Raw genomic sequence first — 7,992 nt, 5'->3', positions numbered from 1 at the left:
CTTGAGAGAAGCCATTAGTGAAATCTATGGCCCCCGGGTCTATTTTTCATCATATTAATCTTCCGTCAACTAGTTATTTATGTTGCTGTTTATTTTGCAATCTTTACTTTCAATCTTTATCATAAAAATACTAAAAATATTATCTTATCATCTCTATTAGATCTCACTTTTGCAAGTGGCCGTGAAGGGATTGACAACCCCTTTATCGCGTTGGTTGCAAGGTTCTTATTTGTTTGTGTAGGTACGAGGGACTTGCGTGTGGCCTCCTACTGGATTTTTACCTTGGTTCTCAAAAACTGAGGGAAATACTTACGCTACTTTGCTGCATCACCCTTTCCTCTTCAAGGGAAAACCAACGCATGCTCAAGAGGTAGCAAGAACATGGATGGATCGGACAACTTTGGCAATGAGCAGATCAGCCCGAATCCGTTCTGCGTCTTTGACCGCTACTGCCACACAGATAATGGAAAGGGCAATGGCGGCCGTGGATGAACTTCTTTCATTGTCGCTATGTTTGTAGTTTGTAGAGCATGTCAACTTTTGGTAGTACGATGACATGTGTTCAGCTACGTACGTATGTTGCATGAAAACACCATGGATTTGAGGATTCAGTTTGATATATCTGATTATGAAGAATAAAGTTTATGTGATATTCAGTCACTGTCCGCAAATGTACCCGAATGCGTCCGCATCCGTTTAGGGGACATGCTTTCCTACTTGCTGTTGTAGATGCTCTAAGGCCTTGTACAATGCAAGGTGCTTAGGAGAGGTGCTTGCAGAAATAAACCAGGCTTTCTTTAAGCACCGGTGCTTATTTATACAGGACAGACGCTTAACTAGACGTCTCTTCTATAGAAATAGGCACTGGTGCTTCAAAAAAATCCGGTTTATTTTTCTAAGCATCTTCCTAAGCAACTAGCATTGTACAATGCCTAAATCTTTTCCTCGGACGTGTGCCTTCACTGGTGCAGCTATGTGTCGTCGGCTCGCCGCTAGCTCCGGCTAGGTTCACACAACCGCCGTCGCCTCCGTCTCTATGATGTTTTTTCCTCTCCCAATGCCCTCGGTCTTTATTATTTGTATAGACAAAATACGTGAAAAGAGAGTTATGATTAGGCTGGTCATAATGGGAGTAACATAGGTAGTAACATAAATGCCACATAAGCAAAAATAATGATGTGTCAAGTAGTTAATGAGGAGAAAGACAAATAAAGTAACATAATATGTTACAAGCACATAGCGTTTCCCAATGCATAATGAGTCTACAAAGTAATAAATGAAGGCACCTATGTTACCACCCCTATGACACTACCCATTATGAAGGTAGTAATATAGACTACTAACGTATGTATGTTACTTGTCTAAGTTACTCTCCACTATGACTAGCCTAAGAAATCTTGCTTTTGCTACATGTAAAATGGTCCTCTTTCGATAATTCATCCAATTCAATTTTGATATTTCCAAGAGAAGTACATACTTTCCATACATATGAAGAGGTATATACTGTAATTACATGACTTATGTCAATAAGACCAATGGGTGAATATTAAGTGCTAGGAACTGAAATAGAATGAAAAAGAGTCACTTTGCGATGCACTATGAAATGAGGCATGGAACGAAGTCGCTACCAAGAAATTCTAGGATAGGAAAAAAATTGAAACTTTTATTTTGGTTCGTTATGTGGATGTCCAGACCCTCGCAAAGCTTCCCCATGTTTGTCTCGGATTTGCCTGAAAAAGTACGTCCGGACAGCTCGACTGACCGATACAGGCCCATGTTGGACGGCTTCCGCGGTCCGGACAGATGCGGGAGGTTTGAGGGTCCACCTTCGAGATGCCTTAGCATATTCGCATGTGGAGGTCATCGGGCCTTGAGCGCTTGTTATCTCGGTCGCATGTTGTTTAGGGGTTTGATTGCATGACAAACGGCCGACCACCACAAACGTTTCTCAGTATCTAGCACCATATTTCACCTTCATTTGCACAAAGGTTTTAAAATTACATACGACAATAATAAAAATCCATGTAAAACTTATTTCAAATACAAATGCGACACCATTATTTTTGTGACAAAAATATAAGTTATTATTGTGCTAACCGATGGTAAAATAAATTCTCAAAATAGGACATATTTCGTGTTATGTTATAAACCCATACAACCGGAGTATATATCAGGACAATCATAATTCTGTGCCGCGCGTGTAATGTATCCGAGACTACCGAAGCAACAATTTATGCGGAACCTAATCTTCTATATATAAATAATTAGCCCCGCTAACTTATTTCTCTCCACAAGCAAGCATGTCACCTCACCATGCACCATACATGGAACATGCATGGCACACCTCAACATGCAACCCAAAATTGATTGAAAAAAGAAAGTTGGTAGAACCAGGGGTCCTACCGGACCGTCTCCTGAGATTGTAGGGGAAGACCGGAGGTGGTTGGGGGCGAGAGCGTGGCTTCCGGCACGCGGGCGCTATCGCGAGCTCGAGGGAGGGAGGCGGCGGCTGAGAACGGGGCCGGCTAGGGTTTAGGGTCCGGCTCCTCTGGGAGCCGGGAAATAATATTATTCTTATTGCTTAATCTCAAAAATAGTCTTGCAGCTAGTATATATAACCATGATGCGGAAAATAAGATAATTTGTGGGCCAAGCCCCTAACTAAACTTGCCCAGTGGGCCTTCTACAGGCATAAGACAGCCCGATCATAACATCTCTCCCCGCCCGCGCAAACAGCTCGTCCTCGAGCTGAAAGTCTGGATAGTGTTGGCGGAACTCATCATGTTGCTCCCAAGTGGCCTCCTCTGCCGAAAGTCTAGTCCACTGAATCAGCACGTACCACACGCGCGACGGAGCTGGGCCTGCAACACCTTCTCCGGTCCCGAAAGGATGCGTCCGTCGAAGGTCGGAGGGAGCGCTGGAGGGGCCGCAGGTGGCTCCCCTCGGTAAGGCTTCAGCAGCCCCACATGGAAGACGTCGTGGATGCGGGCGCCGGTAGGAAGCTGAAGGCGGTAAGCCACGTTCCCAATGCACTCCAAGACAGCAAAGGGCCCCGCGTAACGAGGGCCCAGTTTGCGCTTCGCGCGTGGGTCCAGTGACTGCGTAGAGCGGTGAAGAAGACGCAGCCACACCCAATCACCCACCGCGTACTCTGCCTCACGATGGTGGTCATCGTAGTAGTGTTTGGCCAGCTGCTAGGCTTGAAGGAGGCGTTGCCGAACTTCGGCGACCATTTTGTCACGGCGCCGCAGAAGCTCACCGACCACCTCCATCCGAGCCGTCGTCGAATCCACCGGAACAATGGGCGGTGGCGGTCAGCCATAGACCACCTCAAAAGGAGTGGCGCGCAGGGCGGAGTGGTAGGAGGTGTTGTAGCAGTACTCCGCCCATGAGAGCCAGTCCACCCAAGCGCGAGGATGATCACCTATCACACAACGCAAATACATGGGAATCACCTTGTTGACAACCTCGGACTGGCCATCCGTTTGAGGATGGAATGTTGTGCTCAGGTGGAGTTTCACGCCCACCAACCGGAAGAGATCGCGCGAGACATGTCCGGTGAATACCGGGTCCTGATCGCTGACGATCGAAGAGGGAAACCCATGGAGACGAACGATACCGTCGAAGAAGGCACGGGCCACGGAGGCAGCAGTGTAGGGATGACCAAGCGCAATGAAGTAAGGATACTTGGAGAAGCGGTCGACCACCGTGAGAATGACCGATTTGCCGCCCACCTTGGGGAGGCCCTCGATGAAGTCCATGGAGATATCTGCCCAGACCTGAGACGGCACCTCCAAGGGCTGTAGTAGACCAGCCGGCTGTAGTATCTCCGTCTTGTTGCGCTGGCATGTCACACAAGACCGAACCCAGTCACGGACCAGGGCCCGATCCCCAGGGATGTAGAAGTCAGCGCGGAGACGATGGAGAGTCTTCTGCACACCCTCATGGCCTGCCGAGTGGGCCAGCAGCAGCACCTGGTGACGGAGATCATCATGCGCCGGCACGAAGACCCGGTGCCCATGGAGTAGCAGGCCGTCGGTGAAGCGCCAAGGCTCCTCCAGCTCACCCGCCGCCAGCTGCTGCTGAAGAAGGAGGGCGTCGGCTGCGGTCGCAGTTGCCCGGCGAATGTCGGTGAAGAGGCCGAAAGTCGGCCCAGAGCGGATGCACAGTACGGCTCCCTCGGAGTCGCCGATGGTGGAGTCGAGGTCGGCGTCGCGGCGAGACAAGGTGTCGGCCACGGTATTAAGACGACCTGGGCGATACTCGATGGAGAAGTCGAAGCCGAAGAGCTTGCTGATCCACTGGTGCCGCGGCACGGTCGAGAGCCTCTGGTCCAGCACGAATTTGAGACTGTAGTGGTCCGTGCGAATCCGGAAAGACCGTCCCCACAGATAGGGCCGCCAATGGCGCACCGCCTGCACCAAGCCAATGAGCTCCCGCTCGTACGCCGCGAGCTTAAGATGGCGCGGAGCGAAAGGCCTGCTGAAGAAGGCAAGAGGGCCATCGCCCTGATGAAGCACGGCGCCGAACCCCGCACCTGAGGCGTCACAGTGCACCACGAATGGGCGGTCAAAGTCCGACATCTGATGAACGGGGCCCGTCATGAGGGCCCCCTTGAGGGCCTCGAATGCCGCTGTCGCCTCGTCGTCCCATGCGAAGGCGTCGCGGTGCAGCAAACACGTGAGTGGTGATGCGATGAGGCCGAATTCCCGGATAAACTTCCGGTAGAATCCCGCGAGGCCGAGAAAACCGCGAAGAGGCCGCGGTGAGTGCGGCGTCGGCCAGGCCGCGACGGCCGCCACCTTATCGGCATCCATAGCAACCCTGTCGGCTGAGATGACGTGGCCGAGGTAGGCGACTGAAGGCGTCCCGAACGAGCACTTCGAGCGCTTAAGATGAAGATGGTGCGCCCGAAGCTCGTTGAAGATGATGGCGACGTGCTGGAGGTGCTCCGCCATGAGGCGCTGTAGATAAGAATGTCATCAAAGAAAACAAGCACAAACCGACGTAAGTAGGGCTGGAGGACGTCGTTCATCAGAGCCTGGAAGGTCGCCGGGGCGTTGGAGAGGCTAAAGGGCATCACCAAGAACTCGAAGTGGCCGTGGTGAGTCCGAAACGCCGTCTTGGCGATGTCGTCCGGGTGCTTGCGCACCTGGTGGTACCCCGACCGGAGATCGAGCTTGGTGAAGAAGCGCGCCCCATGTAGCTCATCCAGGAGCTCATCGACCACCAGAATAGGAAACTTGTCCTTGAGTGTGACAACATTAAGGGCTCGGTAGTCGATGCAGAAGCATCATGTGCCGTCCGACTTGCGGACGAGGAGCACCCGCACGAGAAACGGCGACGTGGAGATCCGAATGATGCCCGCTGCGAGCATGAGTGCACACTGCCGCTCCAACTCGTCCTTCTGCAGCTGCGGATAGCGGTAAGGACGCACTGCCACCGGTGCAGAGCCCGGCAGGAGATGGATACAGTGATCATAAGCCCGGGCGGGCGGAAGTCCCTGCGGCTCGGTGAAGAGGTCGTCGTGCTGCTGCAGAAGGTGCTCCAATAGTGGGTGCTCGGCCTCGGAGGTAGCCGCGGACAACTGAAGCTGCGGTGGCGCCGGTGCGATGCCCCCAACGCCGTCCCACCGGATGCGGCGGCCCAGCCGCCAGAAGGTCATCGTCAGAGCGTCGAAGTCCCAAAGTATGGGACCGAGAGTCCGCAGGAAGTCGACGCCAAGGATGAAGTCGAAGCAGCCCAAGTCGATGCCCGCACATGTGATGGAGAAGCGTTCATTGCCGATGGTGATGGGTACGTCACGTGCGAGGCCATGACACCAGAGGCGATCGCCGTTGGCCACCGTGACCCGAAGTGGCTCCCCGCCCGTCGGCTGAAGCGCTAAGTGACGCATGGTAGCCTTGGGCAGGAAGTTATGGGTGGAGCCTGTAACCACCAAGGCCACCAAGCGCTCGCCGTGGATCATCACCGGCAAGAGCATGGTCCGCTCATCGCGGATGCCGGCGAGCGCGTGGAGAGATACCACCAGGGCCGTCGCCGGGGCAGCCACGGGTGCGCCCTCAGCAGCCGCTGGGGATGGTAGGGCATCGGCCCCGTCGGCCAGGGATGTTAGAAATATGCCCTAGAGGCAATAATAAATTGGTTATTATTATATTTCCTTGTTCATGATAATCGTTTATTATCCATGCTAAAATTGTATTGATAGGAAACTCAGATACATGTGTGGATACATAGACAACACCATGTCCCTAGTAAGCCTCTAGGAGACTAGCTCGTTGATCAATAGATGGTTACGGTTTCCTAACCATGGACATTGGATGTCGTTGATAATGGGATCACATCATTAGGAGAATGATGTGATGGACAAGACCCAATCCTAAGCCTAGCACAAGATCATGTAGTTCGTTTGCTAAGAGCTTTTCTAATGTCAAGTATCATTTCCTTAGACCATGAGATTGTGCAACTCCCGGATACCGTAGGAATGCTTTGGGTGTACCAAACGTCACAACATAACTGGGTGGCTATAAAGGTGCACTATAGGTATCTCCGAAAGTGTCTGTTGGGTTGGCACGAATCGAGACTGGGATTTGTCACTCCGTGTAAACGGAGAGGTATCTCTGGGCCCACTCGGTAGGACATCATCATAATGTGCACAATGTGACCAAGGAGTTGATCACGGGATGATGTGTTACGGAACGAGTAAAGAGACTTGCCGGTAACGAGATTGAACAAGGTATCGGGATACCGACGATCGAATCTCGGGCAAGTAACATACCGATTGACAAAGGGAATTGTATACGGGATTGATTGAATCCTTGACATCGTGGTTCATCCGATGAGATCATCGTGGAACATGTGGGAGCCAACATGGGTATCCAGATCCCGCTGTTGGTTATTGGCCGGAGAACGTCTCGGTCATGTCTGCATGGTTCCCGAACCCGTAGGGTCTACACACTTAAGGTTCGATGACGCTAGGGTTATAGGGAATAGATATACGTGGTTACCGAATGTTGTTCGCAGTCCCGGATGAGATCCCGGACTTCACGAGGAGTTCCGGAATGGTCCGGAGGTAAAGATTTGTATATGGGAAGTCATCATACGGTCACCAGAATAATTCGGGAGTTGCCGGTATTGTACGGGGACCACCGAAGGGGTTCCAGGGGTCCATCGGGAGGGTCCACCTGCCCCGGAGGGCCCTATGGGCTGTATGTGGAGAGGGACCAGCCCCTTAGTGGGCTGGGCGCCTTCCTCCCAGGGCCCATGCGCCTTAGGGTTTGGGGGAACCCTAAGGGGAGGCGCCCCCCTTGCCTTGGGGGGCAAGGCAACCCCCCTGGCCGCCGCCCCCTCCTCAGATTGGATCTGAGGGGGCCGGACCGCCTCTCCCTTGCCCCTATATATATGTGGGGGGGTGGGAGGGCAGCCGCAACCCTAGTTCTGGCGCAGCCCTCCCCCTCTTCCCTCTCCCTCCTCGTCTCGCAGTGCTTGGCGAAGCCCTGCTGGAGTGCCACGCTCCTCCATCACCACCATGCCGTTGTGCTGCTGCTGGACGGAGTCTTCCCCAACCTCTCCCTCTCTCCTTGCTGGATCAAGGCGTGGGAGACGTCACCGGGCTGCACGTGTGTTGAATGTGGAGGCGCCGTGGTTCGGCGCTTAGATCGGAATCAACCGCGATCTGAATCGCTACGAGTACGACTCCTTCATCCGCGTTCTTGCAACGCTTCCGCTTAGCGATCTACAATGGTATGTAGATGCACTCCCCTTCCCCTCGGTGCTAGATTACTCCATAGATTGATCTTGGTGATGCGTAGAAAATTTTGAATTTCTGCTACGTTCCCCAACAGTGGCATCATGAGCTAGGTCTATGCGTAGTTTCTATGCACGAGTAGAACACAAAGTAGTTGTGGGCGTCGATTTTGTCAATTTACTTGCCGTTATAGTCTTATGTTGATTCGGCGGCATCGTGGGATGAAGCGGCCCAGACCGACCTTA

This window comes from Triticum aestivum, chromosome 6D (genome assembly GCF_018294505.1).
Source record: "Triticum aestivum cultivar Chinese Spring chromosome 6D, IWGSC CS RefSeq v2.1, whole genome shotgun sequence".
In the NCBI taxonomy this organism is placed as follows: Eukaryota; Viridiplantae; Streptophyta; class Magnoliopsida; order Poales; family Poaceae; genus Triticum; species Triticum aestivum.
The sequence above is the reverse complement of the archived record's forward strand: the minus strand, read 5'-3'. Positions refer to the sequence as shown.